Source organism: Sphaerodactylus townsendi, linkage group LG09 (genome assembly GCF_021028975.2).
Source record: "Sphaerodactylus townsendi isolate TG3544 linkage group LG09, MPM_Stown_v2.3, whole genome shotgun sequence".
Taxonomy (NCBI): domain Eukaryota; kingdom Metazoa; phylum Chordata; class Lepidosauria; order Squamata; family Sphaerodactylidae; genus Sphaerodactylus; species Sphaerodactylus townsendi.
In genome coordinates this window covers 56,221,779-56,235,633 of record NC_059433.1, presented here as the reverse complement: position 1 = coordinate 56,235,633, position 13,855 = coordinate 56,221,779, and the positions used below count along the sequence as shown (strand labels likewise).

The 13,855-nt window shown below is 40.1% G+C and overlaps 1 protein-coding gene across 3 annotated transcripts in view; it reads right to left on the bottom strand.

The window, feature by feature from the left end:
- Positions 1-13,855, bottom strand: part of FAM110B (family with sequence similarity 110 member B) — a 69,750-nt gene that overhangs the window by 47,990 nt on the left and 7,905 nt on the right. Inside the window, exon 2 of one of the 3 annotated variants that reach the window (XR_007245465.1) lies at positions 9,157-9,207. The exons of the other annotated variants lie outside the window; for them this stretch is intronic. The gene's annotated coding sequence lies outside the window, so the exon portion shown is untranslated. Of the gene's footprint in view, positions 1-9,156; positions 9,208-13,855 lie in introns of those variants that run through there. 3 annotated transcript variants of the gene reach the window in all.

The window sequence follows — 13,855 nt, the reverse complement described above, 5'->3', positions numbered from 1 at the left end:
TCATTATTAGAGGTAGGAAGAATATTATTCAACCTGATAGAAAATCTGTTTTCATAGGCAAATGAGCAATGCTGAATAAGTCAACCACTGAAATTCTGTTCCAAATGAAAGCAGCTATTGATGGATGGGGCCTTTACCACAACACACTCCAGCAGCTGTATGAAAGGGGTGAAAAGGCTACTAAAAGGTACATGAACCATAGCAATTTCAAACTAAACGATGGTTGGTTTTGTTTTACATAGACCAATAATATTAGCAGTCAGAACCCAATCCCTCTTAAATAAGAGTCCCTTGCTCTATAGAGTACAATGATATCTTTGTGAATTCTTTTCAGTATCAGCTGAAGATGCACACCAAGTCACAGGCAACACTTGGCAAGAGACAGCTGCTTAATCTTTGCCAGATTTTACATCAAGTCAAGCAGCACTGGCTTTAATATATTTAGAAGGACATAACTGTGTTTAGCATTGCCCCAGATGGCATTTCTGAACACTGATAAGACACACCTGTGAGCATATCTTGGTCAATATAAAATCTGCTCTGTTATGAATTGTTGCAGCAAAATAATTCTCTTCCCAGAGCCATAGTTGTGAACCCATAAATATGTATATGTTGTCTATTTCAGGGGACATTTTCAAAACCTTACATTCATAAACAAACAGCACAAATTACAAAGAACTCTACTATAGCCTCTTATTCAGTTATTAAATGTAGCATTCTTTTCTTTGCAATTTGTTTTTGAAATCAGAGGTTTTATACACCAGCTCTATTTTGGTGTCCTATTGGGGTTCCCCCACCAGACCTTTAGTTATGGAAATTCAAGCACCACTAATTACTTAACAAGTTCCCCCATTAGTTCAATTTTGGATATCAGTTCTGTTTATACTAGCTGAAGTTTGCTCATTTGACATCTTCTGACATCCTTTTACTCTGTTGTATACATTCCACTGCTTGTGAAAGTATACAGTCCCAGGTTCCCAAAACAAGCCAAGGTTAGCTTGGAACAGTCTAAGATTAAATTCATTTATTATTTGAACATATTTGAACAGTCACAACATGCATTTACATCTATAAAATAGGGCATTAAAGATTATTAATGATAACTATTTTGATACTGGAGTTAATATATGAAAGTTATCAATACAATCTTTTACTATGGTAGACAATTAAGATGCTAATGAAAGAAAGAAAAAAGAACTCTGATTAACCAACCATATACCGTGTTTCCCCGAATATAAGACAGTGTCTTATATTAATTTTTGCTCCCAAAGATGCGCTATGTCTTATATTTCTGTATTCTGTTCGTCAGGCATGCTACCAAACAAAAACTTTGCTACGTCTTACTTTTGGGGGATGCCTTATATTTTGCACTTCAGCAAAACCTCTACTACATCTTATTTTCCGGGGATGTCTTATATTCGGGGAAACAGGGTAGTTCTAACTATACCAGAAATTGTTTTCTGAGCTTGTGGGCACATATAAAATTCTGACACCACACCCATGGGCACCATGTTGGGGGATTCCTGATCCAAGCTATTCAACTGAAGCATGACAGTCTATTCGAAAACGAATCTTTTCCTTATGCTGCACCACTAAATTAGGATACACAGTGCTATTCTTCAGTAAAACAGAAAAGGTGTAGGAGATCCTGGACTTCCATCTAATTGGAAACAGAAACTGCTTGCCAGTGGACATTATGACAAATAAAATAAGCCTGTAAAATATATGTTTCTAGTTTGTGGAGACAGGCAGGATGAATCACCATTCTTTAAAGTATATATAGCATCTTGGCACAAATAACCCAAATCCAAGTAAAGATGCAAAACTGAATTCATAGTTATCTAGAAATATTAGAAATGAGCTTATAGTTTAAGGATCTAGCAAAATAGAATTCTGCGACATGAAGTATCCTTGCATTTAAGTCTTAGTACTTCCGCTTCAAGTGTGTGTGCGGGGGCAGTTTCATCAAGTTGCAGCCAACTTGTGGCAATCCAGTAAGGGTTTCAGAAGAAAGAGACTAACAAAGGTGGTTTGCCATTGACTTCTTCTTCATAGCAACCTTGGACTTCTTTGGTAGTTTCCCATCCAAGTTCTAACCAGGGCTGACCCTACTTAACTTCTGAAATCTGATGAGATCTGGCTAGCGTGGATCACTTCAGTTGTACTAAGATTAAAAAAACAAGAAAAGGAAATCAAGATATTGTATCATCAATGTATGCAACCAGGACAGCTGAAATAGTTTCACAGTTCAGATAAAGATGCCATGTGAGATTCAGTTGGCTGCTCATACTGGCTCTGTGTTAATTAGCTGACCATCATTTTGCTATGACTCATAAGAGCTTAGATAAGAACTACAGTAATTAATCAGTAGCACAGTCTTTAGAACAGTTCATCTGAAAAGGTTTACCAGGATTTGAATGAGATTTCAAAGGTATCTACCCACCAGATCACTTTCTAATCTGAACAACTACTGAAATAAGTAACCCTAAATCCTAGCTACCGACTAGGATGTACAGTTCTTGTATAACACGCAGCAAGGGCTAAATAACCAGAAACATTAACTCTAGTAGTCGATTCAGCACCATGTGATCCAGAACCCCCAAACAACAGAGGTTCAGGCAGAGAGTTACTTGTGTGCCTCAGCTGTTCATAGTTACTTGCCCATTTCTTGTCTTGTAGGTAGCAGGGGGCAGCTAAGATACAGAACTCTACAGGAGGTGGGGAAGTGTCAGAGAAGCTTTTCCCTACAATTCACATATGAGAGCTGGTAAGTTGCATAATAAAAGTAGGGGATAAGGCTATGCTAGGGATCCAGTATCAGGCTCCAGTATCCAAGCCACAAATTGCTTGAAATAAAAATATGCTGATACAGTTATTAACACAACTAGGGAACAGCATGGAAAACAAAATTCTTTTTAATTAAGCATACAAGAATACATGAACTCAGTCCATTTGCTCAGTCAAAAAACATTTGACTTTATTCTGAGTGGGCCATATGCAAGTATTTAAAATTTAACAGATTTTTATTGTATTAAAATTGGGGAACCATTTCGTTTATTTATATGTATTTTCAGCCCACCCTATACCACAGGTTAGAGCAGGTTACACTACAAGATAAAAATCATAAAATATTGATAAACCTAAAAACAATTATAATATATGACACTACAACAACAAAACTTATTTAAATCCATAAAACCTATTAAAACCTACCAAAATTCACAAAACCTATTAAAATTCATAAAACCTATTTAAAAAATTCATATTACCAGAAGGAAGAAACCATCTCTTCAGCCAAAGGCCAAGGAAAAATAGGGCATCTTTACTAGTTTTCCAAATGCATATAAAGAAGATGCTTGACGAGCTTCAGGGGGAAATCATTCCACAGTCTTGGACCACCACTGACAAAGCCCTATCTCGGGTCTCCACCTTTTTTTTTTTACTACTAAAGGGGGTGGTATCACCAGAAGGGCTTCATCTGCTGACCTTAGGGCATGGGCAGGTTGATATGGGAGAAGGTGTTCCTTCAGATAACTGGGGGAAGGCATTATTTTAATCAGTATATCTAGTTGTCCCCATAGGTGGGTATTTAAATCTAAATATTAGAACCATAAGCAGATAAGACTTCTTTCTACAAACCTGAAAAAGCCCTACGTTTGCAGAAAAAGCTGAAATTGGAATTAAAAGAACACATTGGTGTTAAAACCAACCCCCACAAATAATATAAGTGCCTTGGGTGCTGTGTGGTTTCCGGGCTGTATGGCTGTGTTCTAGCAGCATTCTCTCCTGACGTTTCGCCTGCGTCTGTGGCTGGCATCTTCAGAGGATCATGATCCTCTGAAGATGCCAGCCACAGACGCAGGCGAAACGTCAGGAGAGAATGCTGCTAGAACACGGCCATACAGCCCGGAAACCACACAGCACCCAAGTGATTCCGGCCGTGAAAGCCTTCGACAATACAATATAAGTGCCATTAGCATAATTAGGCTCCAAACCCTAACCGGAAGTTGTCAGCCCAAAGATCCCTGGGAATTCCAGTTTTCTATAGTTTCTAGAGATCTTTCTCATGGAAATTTCCTGTCAGTAAGAATTCTGCCCCATCCCAGTTACAAGTCATGCTTGTGGGAAGTAAGTTTATTGGGAAAAGAGATAGGGAGGGCTTACAGGTTGGGTATGTTTTTGGGGCATCTCTTCAAATGCTTTGAAGGAACAAGCCTAATGTGACTTGAAATTTGGTGAGTTTGACCATGTCTAATTAAGAATGGATTCACCTGCAATTTAGACACTGTTAAACATTAACATTAAATAACTAGAAATAAAGTCCATTGTAGGGACACACAGAATTGCTCTAAAAACTGTTTAGGGTTAACCGCACCCACTGAGGTAGCCAACCCTCCTGCCTTTCCTCCTCTCTCAGCGATGTGTCACCAGCCTTCCTCTTTTTCCTCCTGTTCCCAGATGCCTGCTCTTCTTCCTGGATGTTTGTATCATCTCACAACTGTTAATGGTGCTGTTGCAGCCTCTAGCAGTCACAACCCCTCATGGGGAGTGGCTGATGCCTGTGCCTGCCCCTCCTCAGGCAGATGCACACAGTACACTGACTGTAACTATTCAGTAGTGGGGGAGAAGGGTGAACACACGAGAGGCTGAGTAACCAGCACATTCTGCTGTTTTGTGTTGCTTTTTACCTATTTTAAGCCCCACCCTCAAGCTGTAAGAACATGGCTATTGGCTGAAAGTGAGCTGTCACCACCATGGCTAGCCTTTTATATAATAGGACACCTGAGTATAAGGGTGTGCCCATCTCATTCATACAACTTCAGAGCACAAGCCTCAGAATTTACAACATTATCTCTTCCTCAGTTTTACATCCCTTATTATTAATCTAGCCAGTGCAGTTATGTACATTGTGTACATATGTGAGCAAAATCAAAGTAAAGTATGCAAGCCTTAGGCTCCAGTTGGGATCACACAATGCCATGATTGTGGATGTGAGTTTACAGACATTTATTCTTCCTGAGTATCTCACTTCTTTTTTTCCCAAATGCAAAAGGTGCAATATAATGGATTGTCCAACAGATAGCTCAGAAATTGTGTTCAGTTTCAAAATGAAAACCACACACTGTACAATAGGGTAAGATGATCAGTGCCTGTTCTGCAATTGCCAAATACTCTAGTACTGCTCTGGGACAGCATTTACTAAGTTGGTATGAAGCCATTCAAATCAACTGGGTTTTTAAAAAAATTAAATTGGAAAATAGTGCTGTGCTGATTGCCGGTATTACAATATTTTAAGGCAGCTCACTAGTGATTTTACAAATCAAAGGACTTGCATTGTTTTCAAACTGAGGTAGGGAGGTAAGGGCAAACATAAACTTTTTGTGAAGTTCCACAGAAAATGCTCCCTGTCTTGTGGCACCACGCTGATCATTTAACAGCCAACCGTCACTGGAGGGCAAAACGTTCTTTGTGACCCAACCAGAATCCCATACACTTGTATGCAAATATGTTGAAGTAATTTTAGGGTACATGCACAACATTATGACAAGGGAGTGTTGGCCTGGCTTCCTCAACAGAAGAATTATCAGAAGAAGAGGCAAAAACATTATACAGAGAGTTATGTATCACAGGTTTAATAATCTTCTAGCCATTACTGCATATTTAGTATTGTTAAATTGCTTACTTAGGACAGTGTATTTGACATTTAACACTCTAGGAAAAGCCATATGTTTGTGTCTTCTAGCATGTCACTTAATATGAAACAGATTTTTATATACAGGGAAGTTCCACAGAAGCAGATGGGAAAAGTTTTCCCAGCACTCCCAGTTTTTCCCAGCCTGTAGCTGCCAGAAACCTCAAGGAAACTATTTGATGCCACTATACAAACACAGCCAAGGAATATAAGAGAGAAAGAGAGAGAGAGAGCACTGTTGCAAGATGTGAACAACCAATTACTTAAGTGGCACTCATTACTACAAAAATAAGTGAAAGAACGCTGTCATTAGCAAAGAAAAAAATGTAACCATAAGACAAGCTGGGAACAAATTCATCCATAGCATTCTCTAAGATGGAGGATCACCACGGACACTATTATATCTGCCAACTCAAGGATCTTGACTGTGTGAATGAAGGTAAGCTGCAGCAGCTATTTGTGGCTGGCAGTAGCCATCCTGTGGTTGTGCCCACAATACTGAGTCAGAATTCCAAAGGTGGCCACAGTCTCAAAAGGGTTATAGCGCCAGCTTAGAATATTTCCAGCTTTTAAGCAACATGTTATACATTTCCTGGTATGTCTTACACCACAGACTTTGAGTTTCTCTTCCTTCCCAAAGGTATCAAAATTCTCAAATAGAAAACTAGCTATTTTATGCTAATCCACCTGCTTCAGTATCTAATAAGGTTGATGTTGCTCTACTGATGCAGACAATTACTATGCTCCTTCCCAATTCTATCTGATTTACTTTCCACTGGGGAAAAATATCAATGGCTGGGCAAGCAGTGAAATAGAGCAAGAATGTTCATCTGAGCAAAGACATCTGTCAATGATACATCACTCTCAATGGGATGCATGTCCAAAGACCATGTCCCTCCACAACTAAAACAAACAGTAAACATGCATTACAATATGCTCCTGTTTACATATTTAATTTTGACATTTTGAAATATCTCCCTTGAATTTAATGGGGCTTACACTCAGGCAACTAGTTGAACATATGAAACTGCCTTATATTGAGACAGACCAGGACTCTGTCCAACCCAGCATTGTTTACTGTGACTGGCAAGGGATTTCAAAATCTCAAATATAAATGATTGCAGATCTTCCAAATCCAGATTGGAAGAGAGAATGGAAAGAGAGAATGGAAGAGAGAATGATGTAAGTTGGTTTGGATCCCAATTAGAGTGAAAGTTTGGTATAAATGAAATAAAAGACCTAAATGGTCACCACAGATGTTGTAGTGTAATATGGTTCACCTTGACATAAGCTACAGTGGAAGTAAAATGAAACAAATTTAAACAGTATGAATTTCTGGTCTACTCATGAGCAAGCTTGGGCATTCATTCGCCTCACACAAATGCACCAACCTATGTTTCAAGTCTGGTTAACAATCCCAGTTAGTTGAAGGAACAGTGGTGGAGAGTTCTTGGTTAATTAGATGCTGGACTACAGGTCAGCCCCTGCCAGCATGGCCAATTGTCCATGCTGGCAGGGGCTGAAGGGAATTGTAGTCCATAACATCTGGAGTGCCAAAAGTTCGCCACCATGGGAATAGAAACAAACCTCACCCTATGGAAGTACATATATTTAGTACACTGAAGACTTTCATTATTTTTCCTTTGAAACTAGAACTCACCCCATACCCCAACTATAATCCCACCACTGGGATATATTTCATCTGAGGTGATCTCACAAAATATTTACATTAAAACAAATATTCATTTCCAACCAGGAAGAGTGCAGAGCTGCAACCTTATGCAAACTTAGAATCCCCTCTACACTTCCATAGGAAGGGAGCCCATTCATGTGAAAACATGTAGTCAGGGCCAATCAGCCGAGTTTCCCTTACAGAACTGGAATCTCACAGAACCAGGAAGTTGCCAACTCTACAAGAAAGATCCCTGCAATCAGCACAACTCAAATACTCACAACCCTCCCTTCAAAAATTTACTTGTGCAAGCCTGAAGTGGGGGTCACAGCAGATTGAAGGACCTGCAGCATGTGTGAATGGAGCCCTATTCTCACTGAAAACAGTAGGGCTTCTTAACACATACAAAGCTGTAAATCATGCTGGGGGATGCTGTGTGGTTTCCGGGCTGTATGGTCGTGTTCTAGCAGCATTCTCTCCTGACATTTCGCCTGCATCTGTGGCTGGCATCTTCAGATCCACACAGCACCCCAGTGATTCCGGCCATGAAAGCCTTCAACAATACATGCTGGGGGATCTTGCTAATAGAACTACAGAAGCGTAAATGCCTTATCCAGCAGTACCAGTCGTATGAAAATTAAAACAAACAACTTTGTTGACTGCACAGTATGTGGAAAGATAAGTAAAGGAAGGTCAGGACACAGGGCATTTTTTAAAAAAGAAACTAGGAGAGAAGGCAGCTGCTGAGGATAATTTCAGTTGAACAGAGCCCTAAGTTATTAATAAAAGAGAATCTCTTGACCTAGATTTTTTCCCTAGCTTCAGGAAGGAAAGAGACTCTATTTTTTCCCCCAAGGCAACATATTATACCATACTCTGAATTATATTAAAAAGAAATACTAACAAGTAAAACTGTAAGTAGTACCTACTTATAGTTGATAACTTAAGTAGGTACTTATAGTATATCTGATTCCATAACCCTGATGAAAGGAAACTCTTCTGCTATTATTTGTATTTAAGGTGAAATCCCTGTTCTCTTGAACTTAATGTTATAAACATGGATTTTTAAAAAGTCATTGCTGTTTGATTTTGTCTTTATCAATGTGGTAAAACTGTAATCAAAATTACATGCAGAAATCTCCAACACAATATCCATGTGTCCCTTAAGATATTCCCATTTTAATTTTATTTATAACAGCCTTAATATACAAAATCAGAGTAATGTCTTTAAATGAATTCCTATATTCCCAATGAAGCACTAAGCATGCAAATAAAGGCCTTTTCTGCTTGCACAGCTTATCACATATTTTCCCAATGGTTAGACCTTGTGTCTTGGAAACGTTTTCTGTAAAATCATTCCACACACCTTCATTCCCCTGGCAGTTTTTCCCTTATATATTCAGTTGCATTTAGTTCACACATACTGCTGAAAGCATATTATTTATAATGGTGGTGGGATGCCATCTGTGACACAGAAGAACAACCTTCCCTCCCCTTTTTTCCCTTTTGCGCAGGTGGTCCAGTGTTACTGATCAGTGGCATTTTGAAGCCGCAATTCAAAAATGTCTCAGCCTCCATACTGGAGCAGGCACCGTTATCTAAATATTTCCTACACACACCAAACCACATTTTTTGGACAAACCTGATGAACAGTAATGCATAATCATTACTGCAGCAGTCCCAAGTTACAAACAGCAATTACTCCTAGTACTCTTTTCAATCAGACCCAGCTTCAAAACAGCTGTCTGCCCTTACCTTATATCAGTAGTTCGATACGAAACAGACAAAGGTGATCCAATCCATGCTAGTTTGTATCTCTGCCTTGATGATAAGATTGCAAGTTCTATATGAAATTGACAAATTAGATCCAAGTGATGATGTTAGCTTGCCTCAACATTACATAAATAGTTCAATATGACAAAGACAAACAAAATTAAAATTCCTTTTGAAAACAGAGTGTGGGGGGAAAAATGGCTGCAGGGGATGTTGGGTAACTACATAGGGCATGGATAAGGGCTAGGTAGATGCACAACATGGAAGAAAAACATCTCAGCCAAGTACCATCACCTGAAGGAACAGAAATACGTAGTCCAATCCCCAACAAAAAAAATCACATTTTTCAGCCAAATTAGAATTGTGGAATTATAGAGTTGGAAGAGACCTCAAGGACCATCAAGTCCAACACCCTGCCATGCAGGAATACACAATCAAAGCACTCCTGACAGATGGTCATCCACTCTCTTGCTTAAAAAACTCCAAAAAAGGAGACTCCACCATACCCTGAGGAAGTTTATTCCATTGTTGAACAGCCCTTATAGTCAGGAAGTTCTTCGTGTTTAGGTGAAATCTCTTTTCCTATATCTTCAATTCATTATCCCTTGTTCTTGTCTTAGAGCAACAGAAAACATGCTTGCTCCTGCTTCAACATGACATCTCTTCAAATATTTAAACAAGGCTATCATGTTACCCCTTAACCTTCTCTTACCCAGACTAAACATACCTAGCTCCCTAAGCCGTTCCTCACAGGGCATGGAATCCAGACCTTTACAATTTTGGTTGCCTTCCTCAGAACCCATTCCACCTTGTCACTATCCTTCTTGAATTGTGATGCCCAGAACTGGACACCAGAGGCGTTTGTCCCATAGGGCAAAGTGGGCAGTTGCCCTGGGCGCAGCCCTGTGGGAGGCGCAAAAACTGCAGGTTTGTTTGTGGGATTTTTTGTATTTTCAGTGTTTTCTTTGGCCTGCAGAGGGTGCAGTTTTTAGGCTAGCAGCACCAAAATTTCAGGGATGTTTCGGGAGACTCTCCTGATGTTATCACCCAGGTTTGGTGAGGTTTGGTTCTGGGAGTCCAAAGTTATGGACTCCCGGGGGGGGGGCATCCCCCATTGTTTCCAATGGGAGCTAATAGGAGATAAGGCTACACCTTTGAAGGTCGATAACTTTGGACCCCCTGAACCAAACTTCACCAAACCTGGGAGGTATCATCAGGAGAGTCTCTTACTGATACAACCCAGGTTTTGTGAAGTTTGGTCCAGGGGGTCCAAAGCTATGGACTCCCAAAGTGGGTGCCCCATCATCCATTGTTTCCAATGGGAGCTAACAGAAGATGGGGGCTACACCTTTTAGGGTCCATAACTTTGGATCCCCTGAACCAAACTTCACCAAACCTGGGAGGTATCATCAGGAGAGCCTCTTACTGATAACACCCAGGTTTTGTGAAGTTTGGTCCAGGGGGTCCAAAGCTATGGACTCCCAAAGGGGGTGCCCCATCATCCATTGTATTTCAATAGGGAGCTAATAACAGGAAGATGGGGGCTACACCTTTTTCCCAGGAGTCCATAACTTTGGATCCCACCCTAGAACCAAACTTCACCAAAACCTGAGGAGGTATGCATCAGGAGAGGTTCTCTTTACTGAAATAACAACCCAGGTTTTGTGAAGTTTGGTCCAAAGGAGTTCAAGAAAGCATATGGACTCCCAAGAGATTCCCCATCATCCATTGTTTCCACATGGGGAGCCTAACGAGAAGATGGGGAGCTACACCTTTTAGAGGGTCCATAACTTTGGATCCTTCTGAACCAGAACTTCACGCAAAACCTGCCGGTGGTAATCTCATTAGGAGAGTCTCCTAAATACTACCCTAAGAAAGTTTGGTGCTGCTAGCTTAACTGAATTGCACCCTGACAGCACCAGGCACTTCCCAAATTTCCCCAGATTTTCCTTTTAAATCCCTCCACTATACATGGTGGATTTAAAGGGAGAATCTGAGTGACCCCAGTTTAAACATTGAAAGTGCATGCTGTTTCAGGGTGGGGGAGAATCAACCCCAAAATAGCATCACTTTGAAACAATGAAAGTGATGCTGTTTCCCTCAATCGGGGGGACTGGATACAACACCATAAAATGTTTTCATAGCAGTAATAAAACATTTTGAAAGCATTATTTTGAAAAATGTTTTTCAAAACATTTATTTCTAAGCTGTGTGGCATGGCTTTATTGCTGTGAATTCAGATTTGTGAGTTAGGGGCAAGTTCTATAATGCTTGATGAGTGACTTTGAGAACAACCTGGTGTAAAAAATCATTGCTTGGTCACAGTAAGGGAGGGTGGCTGCCCATGGGTGCTTCAAGTAAGCTCCAGTTTGATTTACTAGATACGCCACTGGAAAAATTGCTTAGCTACAAGGGGGGGTGCTGCCATAGATTGCATTGGGCATCGCCTGGGAAAGCATCAAACTCAGGTTTTGCCCAGGGCTCCAGTTTGCCTAGTTACGCCACTGCTGGACACAGTATTCCATGTGATGTCTGACCCATGCAGAATAGAGTGGTACTAGTACATCCCATCTAGACACCATATTCCTATTGATGCAGTCTTAGAATCTCATTGGCTTTCTTGACTGCCGAATCACACTGTGGTCTACTAAGACTCCCAGATCCCTGTCATGTGCATTGTTGTTGAGTCAGGTGTCACCCATCCTATACCTGTGAATTTTGTCAGGCCTGCAAAACACTGCTTCTGTTCCCCTCAGCACAGAGACCTCTATCACTACCACTATCCTCTGAAGATGCCAGTTACAGATGCAAGCAAAACATCAGGAGAAAATGCTACTAGAAGATGGTTATATAGCCCGAAAACCTCACAATATCCCAATAGGTTGAGTGATTATGCAGTAAAAGTGCTCAGAAAAGCAATGAAGGAAAAATGAAGGAAAAATATTTTTGGAACCAAACAGAGGAAGAAACTTGAGGAATTCAAGGAAAATGTAGCATTTGTTGGAACAATACGTTATAAACAATTCATGTGGCAAAATCAGAACTGTGTTGTGCCAGTTAAAAACAGAATAAGAACTTGGAAAGGCTTCAAAGAGCAGTTATCTCATCCTTTTTGTACAACAGAATTCGGTGGCTTTAAATCATACCAGAGCTTGCACAGAGTTTGGTTTCCATTTAGACTTCCCACCCAGCTATGAAGCTTAAATGTGGATTGCAGAGACAGCTGAATTTAAGCCATGCTTTTCAATCCCCCCATAAACCAGAATCAGACTTCATGGGTTAAATACATTTTCAAACCATGGTTTGCATTTACTATAGTTTAGAAGATCACCAAAACTAATACACTATAGCTCTGCCTCTTGGCTATAAAAAGCTAAGAGGAGCAGTGCTTCGAGCAGAAAAACAGAGCAGGTGTTGAAGGGTTAAACAGCCTCTCTCTTCCTTTCACGGCCCAAAAGCAAATTAATGCTGCACAACACTGCAATGTCCATTATCTAGCTGAATGGATATGCATAGTTTTTGTCCTGTGAGTAAAAAGCCAAAAACCCAATGTGCTTTAAAATGATACACAGAACTGCAGTTTGTAATTACCTGGTTTAGAACACAAATTTATACAGCTTTAATGCTCAGTTCCATCATAAAAAACCCCCAATCAATTCCCTCTAGAACTTATTCTACAGCTTGGAATGCTAAAGACAATCCAGTATCTCATAGACCAAATGCTCAAAAACAGCTGCACAGAGTTTTTTAAGTTCTTATTCTCAAAGACTGTCTCACTGATAGCTATGAAGCCACATGAACTGTTTAAATGGGCATGTAATTCATAAAACAATTCTGTGTTGTATGAACAAGAATAAAAGCCACACTGTGTTCCAGAAGCCATGGATACTGAAGTTTCAACTGTGTATCAAGTCACAAACCAGTAAGTAACAAGCTTACTACCAGGCCAGTAAGATAATACATGCATGGAGCCCCATCAACATACCCCTAAAAAAACAAATATAAATGTGACTAACTTTACAACACCTAAGAAACCCTCCTCCTTTAACTAACTACTTGCCTATTGCCTAAAAGGCATGTAATTATTTTATGTTATGCTAACTTCTTCAGGGCACTGGATTCTTCTGGTCATCAACAAATTAATAGAGCAATTGACTAGCACTTCAGTGAAGTCCTTCAATGACCTTTTCCCCTTCAGACAAAGAAAATGCCACTGTGGATACTGTCATGACCCAAAAACATTTTTTTACAGTTTTATAATAAATCAGGTGTGTGGGGTGGGGGAGGAGTAGGAATAGGAATAGGTGGTTGAAATGTGGGAAGTCACTAGTGTGGAAGCAGCTCTGCCAGCACAATGGATCTTTCCCACCTCTTCCCATCTTTCTCTCACACACCTCCAAAAATGCCTCTAGGATCAAGCAAACAGTACAGCTCGCAGCAGGAATGGGAAATTTACAGATGTCTCTTTTAACAACTGGAAGAACCTCTATTTGGACAAGGGCACAACTGTGCGATTCTATTAAGACATGTATACAAAATCTCTTCTCCTTGCAGTATTACAACAATGATGCCCCACTTTCCCTCTGACAGTTAAATACTGTTGCAGTTTTCTAGTTGTACAAGCAGTCAAGGATATTTAGGCATGAAGTGTGATAAAGACTGCCAGTCAGTCATAACAAACATTAAAAGTTCTTTTTTTAGTGCTTCTCACCTATGTT